The sequence below is a fragment of the Capricornis sumatraensis genome, unplaced genomic scaffold (assembly GCF_032405125.1).
Source record: "Capricornis sumatraensis isolate serow.1 unplaced genomic scaffold, serow.2 scaffold13, whole genome shotgun sequence".
Lineage (NCBI taxonomy): Eukaryota > Metazoa > Chordata > Mammalia > Artiodactyla > Bovidae > Capricornis > Capricornis sumatraensis.
Window position 1 is genome coordinate 546,026 of NW_027184624.1, and position 11,983 is coordinate 558,008.

Genomic DNA, 11,983 nt, shown 5'->3' on the forward strand with positions numbered 1-11,983 from the left:
AGAGAAGGCAGCCCTGCTGTGTGCGGCTGCATTCACTGCTTTGGCGGAGCCGAGTGCGCCTCCAGTACGGCAGAGCTCCAGCTCTGCTCAGAGGCCCGATCTGGCAGAGTTGCTGGCGTGAGGCTGCTCTGCCCTGGGCGAGACTTGCCCAGACTTGCCTCGCGGCTAGGCTTCCAGTCCAGAAAGGAGCGGGCTGCGCGAGACTGGGAGATGCTACTGGCGCCTTCCTGGCCTCAGCTCCACTCTTGCCTTGCCTTTGCACCTAGTCCTCAGGCGTTCTTGTGGAGAGCTTAGTTGCCGGTGGGTTGCACACTGCCAAGCGCTCCAGCTTGAGGGCTCTATTAGAGGCAATGGGAGGGCAACTGCAGGGCTCCTCCAGCCGTTGCTTGACCGCCCAGACTCAGCACAGCACGGAGAGCACAAGGCTCACAGGGCCTCTGGCTGTGGTCTGCAGCCCCACACACGGTGAGGCTGACTCGGTGAGCGCCCACAAGGTGCCTGACAGACGTCATTTCCCTAGTGCTCTCCTCCCCAGCAGAGACGTGTGCAGGTGGTTGGGGCCTGCCCCTGCGTGTCTGGTCTCCCGTCCACAGCCCCAGCTCAGGGAAGCAGCTCCTCAGCCAAGACCTGTAGGAGGCGCCGGGCGCCCCCGCCTGGAAGCCTAGTGCACAGCATAAGGGAAGCGAGCCTCCTTGGGAGAAGAGGAGGCAGCCCAGATGCGTGGGGCTGCAATCACTGCTTGGGCGGAGCCGAGTGCGCCTCCAGTACGGCAGAGCTCCAGCTCTGCTCAGAGGCCCGATCTGGCAGAGTTGCTGGCGTGAGGCTGCTCTGCCATGGGCGAGGCTTGCCCAGACTTGCCTCGCGGCTAGGCTTCCAGTCCAGAAAGGAGCGGGCTGCGCGAGACTGGGAGATGCTACTGGCGCCTTCCTGGCCTCAGCTCCACTCCTGCCTTGCCTTTGCACCTAGTCCCCAGGCGTTCTTGTGGAGGGCTTAGTTGCCGGTGGGTTGCACACTGCCAAGCGCTCCAGCTTGAGGGCTCTAGTAGAGGCAAAGTGAGGGCAACTGGAAGTTTATTCTTACGGTTGCTTGACCGCCCAGACTCAGCACAGCACGGAGAGCACAAGGCTCACAGGGCCCCTGGCTGGGGTCTGCAGCCCCACACACGCGGAAGCTGACTCGGTGAGCGCCCAGAAGGTGCCTGACAGACGTCATTTCCCTAGTGCTCTCCTCCCCAGCAGAGACGTGTGCAGGTGGTTGGGGCCTGCCCCTGCGTGTCTGGGCTCCCGTCCACAGCCCCAGCTCAGGGAAGCAGCTCCTGAGCCAAGACCCGTGAAGGGCGCAGGGGCCCCCGCCTGGAAGCCTAGTTTACAGCATACGGAAAGCGAGCCTCCTCGGGATAAGAGAAGGCAGCCCTGCTGTGTGTGGCTGCATTCACTGCTTTGGCGGAGCCGAGTGCGCCTCCAGTACGGCAGAGCTCCAGCTCTGCTCAGAGGCCCGATCTGGCAGAGTTGCTGGCGTGAGGCTGCTCTGCCCTGGGCGAGACTTGCCCAGACTTGCCTCGCGGCTAGGCTTCCAGTCCAGAAAGGAGCGGGCTGCGCCAGACTGGGAAATGCTACTGGCGCCTTCCTGGCCTCAGCTCCACTCTTGCCTTGCCTTTGCACCTAGTCCTCAGGCGTTCTTGTGGAGGGCTTAGTTGCCGGTGGGTTGCACACTGCCAAGCGCTCCAGCTTGAGGGCTCTATTAGAGGCAATGGGAGGGCAACTGCAGGGCTCCTCCAGCCGTTGCTTGACCGCCCAGACTCAGCACAGCACGGAGAGCACAAGGCTCACAGGGCCTCTGGCTGTGGTCTGCAGCCCCACACACGCTGAGGCTGACTCGGTGAGCGCCCAGAAGGTGCCTGACAGACGTCATTTCCCTAGTGCTCTCCTCCCCAGCAGAGACGTGTGCAGGTGGTTGGGGCCTGCCCCTGCGTGTCTGGGCTCCCGTCCACAGCCCCAGCTCAGGGAAGCAGCTCCTCAGCCAAGACCTGTAGGAGGCGCGGGGCGCCCCCGCCTGGTAGCCTAGTGCACAGCATGAGGGAAGCGAGCCTCCTTGGGAGAAGAGGAGGCAGCCCAGATGCGTGGGGCTGCAATCACTGCTTGGGCGGAGCCGAGTGCGCCTCCAGTACGGCAGAGCTCCAGCTCTGCTCAGAGGCCCGATCTGGCAGAGTTGCTGGCGTGAGGCTGCTCTGCCATGGGCGAGGCTTGCCCAAACTTGCCTCGCGGCTAGGCTTTCAGTGCAGAAAGGAGGGGGCTGCGCGAGACTGGGAGATGCTACTGGCGCCTTCCTGGCCTCAGCTCCACTCCTGCCTTGCCTTTGCACCTAGTCCCCAGGCGTTCTTGTGGAGGGCTTAGTTGCCGGTGGGTTGCACACTGCCAAGCGCTCCAGCTTGAGGGCTCTAGTAGAGGCAAAGTGAGGGCAACTGGAAGTCTATTCTTACGGTTGCTTGACCGCCCAGACTCAGCACAGCACGGAGAGCACAAGGCTCACAGGGCCCCTGGCTGGGGTCTGCAGCCCCACACACGCAGAAGCTGACTCGGTGAGCGCCCAGAAGGTGCCTGACAGACGTCATTTCCCTAGTGCTCTCCTCCCCAGCAGAGACGTGTGCAGGTGGTTGGGGCCTGCCCCTGCGTGTCTGGGCTCCCGTCCACAGCCCCAGCTCAGGGAAGCAGCTCCTGAGCCAAGACCCGTGAAGGGCGCAGGGGCCCCCGCCTGGAAGCCTAGTTTACAGCATACGGAAAGCGAGCCTCCTCGGGATAAGAGAAGGCAGCCCTGCTGTGTGTGGCTGCATTCACTGCTTTGGCGGAGCCGAGTGCGCCTCCAGTACGGCAGAGCTCCAGCTCTGCTCAGAGGCCCGATCTGGCAGAGTTGCTGGCGTGAGGCTGCTCTGCCCTGGGCGAGACTTGCCCAGACTTGCCTCGCGGCTAGGCTTCCAGTCCAGAAAGGAGCGGGCTGCGCCAGACTGGGAAATGCTACTGGCGCCTTCCTGGCCTCAGCTCCACTCTTGCCTTGCCTTTGCACCTAGTCCTCAGGCGTTCTTGTGGAGGGCTTAGTTGCCGGTGGGTTGCACACTGCCAAGCGCTCCAGCTTGAGGGCTCTATTAGAGGCAATGGGAGGGCAACTGCAGGGCTCCTCCAGCCGTTGCTTGACCGCCCAGACTCAGCACAGCACGGAGAGCACAAGGCTCACAGGGCCTCTGGCTGTGGTCTGCAGCCCCACACACGCTGAGGCTGACTCGGTGAGCGCCCAGAAGGTGCCTGACAGACGTCATTTCCCTAGTTCTCTCCTCCCCAGCAGAGACGTGTGCAGGTGGTTGGGGCCTGCCCCTGAGTGTCTGGGCTCCCGTCCACAGCCCCAGCTCAGGGAAGCAGCTCCTCAGCCAAGACCTGTAGGAGGCGCGGGGCGCCCCCGCCTGGAAGCCCAGTGCACAGCATGAGGGAAGCGAGCCTCCTTGGGAGAAGTGAAGGCAGCCCAGATGCGTGGGGCTGCAATCACTGCTTGGGCGGAGCCGAGTGCGCCTCCAGTACGGCAGAGCTCCAGCTCTGCTCAGAGGCCCGATCTGGCAGAGGGCTGGCGTGAGGCTGCTCTGCCATGGGCGAGTCTTGCCCAGAATTGCCTCGCGGCTAGGCTTCCAGTCCAGAAAGGAGCGGGCTGCGCGAGACTGGGAGATGCTACTGGCGCCTTCCTGGCCTCAGCTCCACTCCTGCCTTGCCTTTGCACCTAGTCCCCAGGCGTTCTTGTGGAGGGCTTAGTTGCCGGTGGGTTGCACACTGCCAAGCGCTCCAGCTTGAGGGCTCTAGTAGAGGCAAAGTGAGGGCAACTGAAAGTCTATTCTTACGGTTGCTTGACCGCCCAGACTCAGCACAGCACGGAGAGCACAAGGCTCACAGGGCCTCTGGCTGTGGTCTGCAGCCCCACACACGCTGAAGCTGACTCGGTGAGCGCCCAGAAGGTGCCTGACAGACGTCATTTCCCTAGTGCTCTCCTCCCCAGCAGAGACGTGTGGAGGTGGTTGGGGCCTGCCCCTGCGTGTCTGGGCTCCCGTCCACAGCCCCAGCTCAGGGAAGCAGCTCCTCAGCCAAGACCTGTAGGAGGCGCGGGGCGCCCCCGCCTGGAAGCCTAGTGCACAGCATGAGGGAAGCGAGCCTCCTTGGGAGAAGAGGAGGCAGCCCAGATGCGTGGGGCTGCAATCACTGCTTGGGCGGAGCCGGGTGCGCCTCCAGAACGGCAGAGCTCCAGCTCTGCTCAGAGGCCCGATCTGGCAGAGGGCTGGCGTGAGGCTGCTCTGCCCTGGGCGAGTCTTGCCCAGACTTGTCTCGCGGCTAGGCTTCCAGTCCAGAAAGGAGCGGGCTGTGCGAGACTGGGAGATGCTACTGGCGCCTTCCTGGCCTCAGCTCCACTCCTGCCTTGCCTTTGCACCTAGTCCCCAGGCGTTCTTGTGGAGGGCTTAGTTGCCGGTGGGTTGCACACTGCCAAGCGCTCCAGCTTGAGGGCTCTAGTAGAGGCAAAGTGAGGGCAACTGGAAGTCTATTCTTACGGTTGCTTGACCGCCCAGACTCAGCACAGCACGGAAAGCACAAGGCTCACAGGGCCCCTGGCTGCGGTCTGCAGCCCCACACACGCGGAGGCTGACTCGGTCAGCGCCCAGAAGGTGCCTGACAGACGTCATTTCCCTAGTGCTCTCCTCCCCAGCAGAGACGTGTGCAGGTGGTTGGGGCCTGCCCCTGCGTGTCTGGGCTCCCGTCCACAGCCCCAGCTCAGGGAAGCAGCTCCTGAGCCAAGACCTGTGGAGGGCGCAGGGGGCCCTGCCTGGAAGCCTAGTTTACTGCATGCGGGAAGAGAGCCTCCTCGGGAGAAGAGAAGGCAGCCCTGCTGTGTGCGGCTGCATTCACTGCTTTGGCGGAGCCGAGTGCGCCTCCAGTACGGCAGAGCTCCAGCTCTGCTCAGAGGCCCGATCTGGCAGAGTTGCTGGCGTGAGGCTGCTCTGCCCTGGGCGAGCCTTGCCCAGACTTGCCTCGCGGCTAGGCTTCCAGTCCAGAAAGGAGCGGGCTGCGCGAGACTGGGAGATGCTACTGGCGCCTTCCTGGCCTCAGCACCACTCCTGCCTTACCTTTGCACCTAGTCCTCAGGCGTTCTTGTGGAGGGCTTAGTTGCCGGTGGGTTGCACACTGCCAAGCGCTCCAGCAGAGAGGGCTCTATTAGAGGCAATGGGAGGGCAACTGCAGGGCTCCTCCAGCGGTTGCTTGACCGCCCAGACTCAGCACAGCACGGAGAGCACAAGGCTCACAGGGCCTCTGGCTGTGGTCTGCAGCCCCACACACGCTGAGGCTGACTCGGTGAGCGCCCAGAAGGTGCCTGACAGACGTCATTTCCCTAGTGCTCTCCTCCCCAGCAGAGACGTGTGCAGGTGGTTGGGGCCTGCCCCTGCGTGTCTGGGCTCCCGTCTACAGCCCCAGCCCAGGGAAGCAGCTCCTCAGCCAAGACCTGTAGGAGGCGCGGGGCGCCCCCACCTGGAAGCCTAGTGCACAGCATGAGGGAAGCGAGCCTCCTTGGGAGAAGAGGAGGCAGCCCAGATGCGTGGGGCTGCAATCACTGCTTGGGCGGAGCCGAGTGCGCCTCCAGTACGGCAGAGCTCCAGCTCTGCTCAGAGGCCCGATCTGGCAGAGGGCTGGCGTGAGGCTGCTCTGCCCTGGGCGAGCCTTGCCCAGACTTGCCTCGCGGCTAGGCTTCCAGTCCAGAAAGGAGCGGGCTGCGCGAGACTGGGAGATGCTACTGGCGCCTTCCTGGCCTCAGCTCCACTCCTGCCTTGCCTTTGCACCTAGTCCCCAGGCGTTCTTGTGGAGGGCTTAGTTGCCGGTGGGTTGCACACTGCCAAGCGCTCCAGGTTGAGGGCTCTAGTAGAGGCAAAGTGAGGGCAACTGGAAGTCTATTCTTACGGTTGCTTGACCGCCCAGACTCAGCACAGCACTGAGAGCACAAGGCTCACAGGGCCCCTGGCTTGGTTCTGCAGCCCCACACACGCAGAGGCTGACTCGGTGAGCGCCCAGAAGGTGCCTGACAGACGTCATGTCCCTAGTGCTCTCCTCCCCAGCAGAGACGTGTGCAGCTGGTTGGGGCTTGCCCCTGCGTGTCTGGGTTCCGTCCACAGCCCCAGCTCAGGGAAGCAGCTCCTGAGCCAAGACCTGTGGGAGGCGCAGGGGGCCGCGCCTGGAAGCCTAGTTTACAGCAGGCGGGAAGCGAGCCTCCTCGGGAGAAGAGAAGGCAGCCCTGCTGTGTGCGGCTGCATTCACTGCTTTGGCGGAGCCGAATGCGCCTCCAGTACGGCAGAGCTCCAGCTCTGCTCAGAGGCCGGATCTGGCAGAGCTGCTGGCATGAGGCTGCTCTGCCCTGGGCGAGCCTTGCCCAGACTTGCCTCGCGGCTAGGCTTCCAGTCCAGGAAGGAGCAGGCTGCGCGAGACTGGGAGATGCTACTGGAACCTTCCTGGCCTCAGCTCCACCCCTGCCTTGCCTTTGCACCTAGTCCCCAGGCGTTCTTGTGGAGGGCTTAGTTGCCGGTGGGTTGCACACTGCCAAGCGCTCCAGCTTGAGGGCTCTATTAGAGGCAAAGTGAGAGCAACTGGAAATCTATTCATACGGTTGCTTGACCGCCCAGACTCAGCACAGCACTGAGAGCACAAGGCTCACAGGGCCCCTGGCTTGGTTCTGCAGCCCCACACACGCGGAGGCTGACTCGGTGAGCGCCCAGAAGGTGCCTGACAGACGTCATGTCCCTAGTGCTCTCCTCCCCAGCAGAGACGTGTGCAGGTGGTTGGGGCCTGCCCCTGCGTGTCTGGGCTCCCGTCCACAGCCCCAGCTCAGGGAAGCAGCTCCTCAGCCAAGACCTGTAGGAGGCGCGGGGCGCCCCCGCCTGGAAGCCTAGTGCACAGCATGAGGGAAGCGAGCCTCCTTGGGAGAAGAGGAGGCAGCCCAGATGCGTGGGGCTGCAATCACTGCTTGGGCGGAGCCGGGTGCGCCTCCAGTACGGCAGAGCTCCAGCTCTGCTCAGAGGCCCGATCTGGCAGAGTGCTTGCGTGAGGCTGCTCTGCCCTGGGCGAGCCTTGCCCAGACTTGCCTCGCGGCTAGGCTTCCAGTCCAGAAAGGAGCGGGCTGCGCGAGACTGGGAGATGCTACTGGCGCCTTCCTGGCCTCAGCTCCACTCCTGCCTTGCCTTTGCACCTAGTCCCCAGGCGTTCTTGTGGAGGGCTTAGTTGCCGGTGGGTTGCACACTGCCAGGCGCTCCAGCTTGAGGGCTCTATTAGAGGCAAAGTGAGGGCAACTGGAAGTCTATTCTTACGGTTGCTTGACCGCCCAGACTCAGCACAGCACGGAGAGCACAAGGCTCACAGGGCCCCTGGCTGGGTTCTGCAGCCCCACACACACGGAGGCTGACTCGGTGAGCGCCCAGAAGGTGCCTGACAGACGTCATTTCCCTTGTGCTCACCTCCCCAGCAGAGACGTGTGCAGGTGTTTTGGGCCTGCCCCTGCGTGTCTGGGCTCCCGTCCACAGCCCCAGCTAAGGGAAGCAGCTCCTGAAATAAGACCTGTGGGAGGTGCAGGGGGACCCGCGTGGAAGCCTAGTTTACAGCATGCGGGAAGCGAGCCTCCTCGGGAGAAGAGAAGGCAGCCCTGCTGTGTGCGGCTGCATTCACTGCTTTGGCGGAGCCGAGTGCGCCTCCAGTACGGCAGAGCTCCAGCTCTGCTCAGAGGCCCGATCTGGCAGAGTTGCTGGCGTGAGGCTGCTCTGCCCTGGGCGAGCCTGGTCTAGACTTGCCTCGCGGCTAGGCTTCCAGTCCAGGAAGGAGCAGGCTGCGCGAGACTGGGAGATGCTACTGGCGCCTTCCTGGCCTCAGCTCCACTCCTGCCTTGCCTTTGCACCTAGTCCCCAGGCCTTCTTTTGGAGGGCTTAGTTGCCGTTTGGTTGCACACTGCCAAGCGCTCCAGCAGTGAGGGCTCTATTAGAGGCAATGGGAGGGCAACTGCAGGGCTCCTGCAGCGGTTGCTTGACCGCCCAGACTCAGCACAGCACGGAGAGCACAAGGCTCACAGGGCCCCTGGCTGGGGTCTGCAGCCCCACAAACGCGGAGGCTGACTCGGTGAGCGCCCAGAAGGTGCCTGACAGACGTCATTTCCCTAGTGCTCTCCTCCCCAGCAGAGACGTGTGCAGGTGGTTGGGGCCTGCCCCTGCGTGTCTGGGCTCCCGTCCACAGCCCCAGCTCAGGGAAGCAGCTCCTCAGCCAAGACCTGTAGGAGGCGCGGGGCGCCCCCGCCTGGAAGCCTCGTGCACAGCATGCTGGAAGCGAGCCTCCTTGGGAGAAGAGGAGGCAGCCCAGATGCGTGGGGCTGCAATCACTGCTTGGGCGGAGCCGAGTGCGCCTCCAGTACGGCAGAGCTCCAGCTCTGCTCAGAGGCCCGATCTGGCAGAGTGCTTGCGTGAGGCTGCTCTGCCCTGGGCGAGCCTTGCCCAGACTTGCCTCGCGGCTAGGCTTCCAGTCCAGAAAGGAGCGGGCTGCGCGAGACTGGGAGATGCTACTGGCGCCTTCCTGGCCTCAGCTCCATTCCTGCCTTGCCTTTGCACCTAGTCCCCAGGCGTTCTTGTGGAGGGCTTAGTTGCCGGTGGGTTGCATACTGCCAGGCGCTCCAGCTTGAGGGCTCTATTAGAGGCAAAGTGAGGGCAACTGGAAGTCTATTCTTACGGTTGCTTGACCGCCCAGACTCAGCACAGCACGGAGAGCACAAGGCTCACAGGGCCCCTGGCTGGGTTCTGCAGCCCCACACACACGGAGGCTGACTCGGTGAGCGCCCAGAAGGTGCCTGACAGACGTCATTTCCCTAGTGCTCACCTCCCCAGCAGAGACGTGTGCAGGTGTTTTGGGCCTGCCCCTGCGTGTCTGGGCTCCCGTCCACAGCCCCAGCTAAGGGAAGCAGCTCCTGAAATAAGACCTGTGGGAGGTGCAGGGGGACCCGCGTGGAAGCCTAGTTTACAGCATGCGGGAAGCGAGCCTCCTCGGGAGAAGAGAAGGCAGCCCTGCTGTGTGCGGCTGCATTCACTGCATTGGCGGAGCCGAGTGCGCCTCCAGTACGGCAGAGCTCCAGCTCTGCTCAGAGGCCCGATCTGGCAGAGTTGCTGGCGTGAGGCTGCTCTGCCCTGGGCGAGCCTTGTCCAGACTTGCCTCGCGGCTAGGCTTCCAGTCCAGGAAGGAGCAGGCTGCGCGTGACTGTTAGATGCTACTGGCGCCTTCCTGGCCTCAGCTCCACTCCTGCCTTGCCTTTGCACCTAGTCCCCAGGCCTTCTTTTGGAGGGCTTAGTTGCCGTTTGGTTGCACACTGCCAAGCGCTCCAGCAGTGAGGGCTCTATTAGAGGCAATGGGAGGGCAACTGCAGGGCTCCTGCAGCGGTTGCTTGACCGCCCAGACTCAGCACAGCACGGAGAGCACAAGGCTCACAGGGCCCCTGGCTTGGGTCTGCAGCCCCACACATGCGGAGGCTGACTCGGTGAGCGCCAGAAGGTGCCTGAGAGACGTCATTTCCCTAGTGCTCTCCTCCCCAGCAGAGACGTGTGCAGGTGGTTGGGGCCTGCCCCTGCGTGTCTGGGCTCCCGTCCACAGCCCCAGCTCAGGGAAGCAGCTTCTCAGCCAAAAACTGTAGGAGACGCGGGGCGCCCCCGCCTGGAAGCCTAGTGCACAGCATGCGGGGAGCGAGCCTCCTTGGGAGAAGAGGAGGCAGCCCAGATGCGTGCGGCTGCACTCACTGCTTTGGTGGAGCCGAGTGCACCTCCAGTACGGCAGAGCTCTAGCTCTGCTCAGAGGCCTGATCTGGCAGAGTGCTGGCGTGAGGCTGCTCTGCCCTGGGCGAGCCTTGCCCAGACTTGCCTCGCGGCTAGGCTTCTAGGCCAGAAAGGAGCGGGCTGCGCGAGACTGGGAGATGCTACTGGCGCCTTCCTGGCCTCAGCTCCACTCCTGCCTTGCCTTTGCACTTAGTCCCCATGCGTTCTTTTGGAGGGCTTAGTTGCCGGTGGGTTGCACACTGCCAAGCGCTCCAGCAGTGAGGGCTCTATTAGAGGCAATGGGAGGGCAACTGCAGGGCTCCTCCAGCGGTTGTTTGACCGCCCAGACTCAGCACAGCACGGAGAGCACAAGGCTCACAGGGCCCCTGGCTGGGGTCTGCAGCCCCACACACGCGGAGGCTGACTCGGTGAGCGCCCAGAATGTGCCTGACAGACGTCATTTCCCTAGTGCTCTCCTCCCCAGCAGAGACGTGTGCAGGTGTTTTGGGCCTGCCCCTGGGTGTCTGGGCTCCCGTCCACAGCCCCAGTTCAGGGAAGCAGCTTCTCAGCCAAGACCTTTGGGAGGCGCAGGGGGCCCCGCCTGGAAGCCTAGTTTACAGCATGCGGGAAGCGAGCCTCCTCGGGAGAAGAGAAGGCAGCCCTGCTGTGTGCGGCTGCATTCACTGCTTTGGCGGAGCCGAGTGCGCCTCCAGTACGGCAGAGCTCCAGCTCTGCTCAGAGGCCCGATCTGGCAGAGTTGCTGGCGTGAGGCTGCTCTGCCCTGGGCGAGCCTTGTCCAGACTTGCCTCGCGGCTAGGCTTCCAGTCCAGGAAGGAGCAGGCTGCGCGAGACTGGGAGATGCTACTGGCACCTTCCTGGCCTCAGCTCCACTCCTGCCTTGCCTTTGCACCTAGTCCCCAGGCCTTCTTTTGGAGGGCTTAGTTGCCGTTTGGTTGCACACTGCCAAGCGCTCCAGCAGTGAGGGCTCTATTAGAGGCAATGGGAGGGCAACTGCAGGGCTCCTGCAGCGGTTGCTTGACCGCCCAGACTCAGCACAGCACGGAGAGCACAAGGCTCACAGGGCCCCTGGCTGGGGTCTGCAGCCCCACACACGCGGAGGCTGACTCGGTGAGCGCCCAGAAGGTGCCTGACAGACGTCATTTCCCTAGTGCTCTCCTCCCCAGCAGAGACGTGTGCAGGTGGTTGGGGCCTGCCCCTGCGTGTCTGGGCTCCCGTCCACAGCCCCAGCTCAGGGAAGCAGCTCCTAAGCCAAGACCTGTAGGAGGCGCGGGGCGCCCCCGCCTGGAAGCCTCGTGCACAGCATGCTGGAAGCGAGCCTCCTTGGGAGAAGAGGAGGCAGCCCAGATGCGTGGGGCTGCAATCACTGCTTGGGCGGAGCCGAGTGCGCCTCCAGTACGGCAGAGCTCCAGCTCTGCTCAGAGGCCCGATCTGGCAGAGTTGCTGGCGTTAGGCTGCTCTGTCCTGGGCGAGCCTTGCCCAGACTTGCCTCGCACATAGGCTTCCAGTCCAGGAAGGAGCGGGCTGCGCGAGACTGGGAGATGCTACTGGCGCCTTCCTGGCCTCAGCTCCACTCCTGCCTTGCCTTTGCACCTAGTCCCCAGGCGTTCTTGTGGAGGGCTTAGTTGCCGGTGGGTTGCACACTGCCAAGCGCTCCAGCTTGAGGGCTCTATTAGAGGCAAAGTGAGGGCAACTGGAAGTCTATTCTTACGGTTGTTTGACCGCCCAGACTCAGCACAGCACGGAGAGCACAAGGCTCACAGGGCCCCTGGCTGGGGTCTGCAGCCCCACACACGCGGATGCTGACTCGGTGAGCGCCCAGAAGGTGCCTGACAGACGTCATTTCCCTAGTGCTCTCCTCCCCAGCAGAGACGTGTGCAGGTGGTTGGGGCCTGCCCCTGCGTGTCTGGGCTCCCATCCACAGCCCCAGCTCAGGGAAGCAGCTCCTGAGCCAAGACCTGTGTGAGGCGTAGGGGGCCCCGCCTGGAAGCCTAGTTTACAGCATGCGGGAAGCGAGTCTCCTCGGGAGAAGAGAAGGCAGCCCTGCTGAGTGCGGCTGCATTCACTGCTTTGGCGGAGCTGAGTGCGCCTCCAGTACGGCAGAGCTCCAGCTCTGCTCAGAGG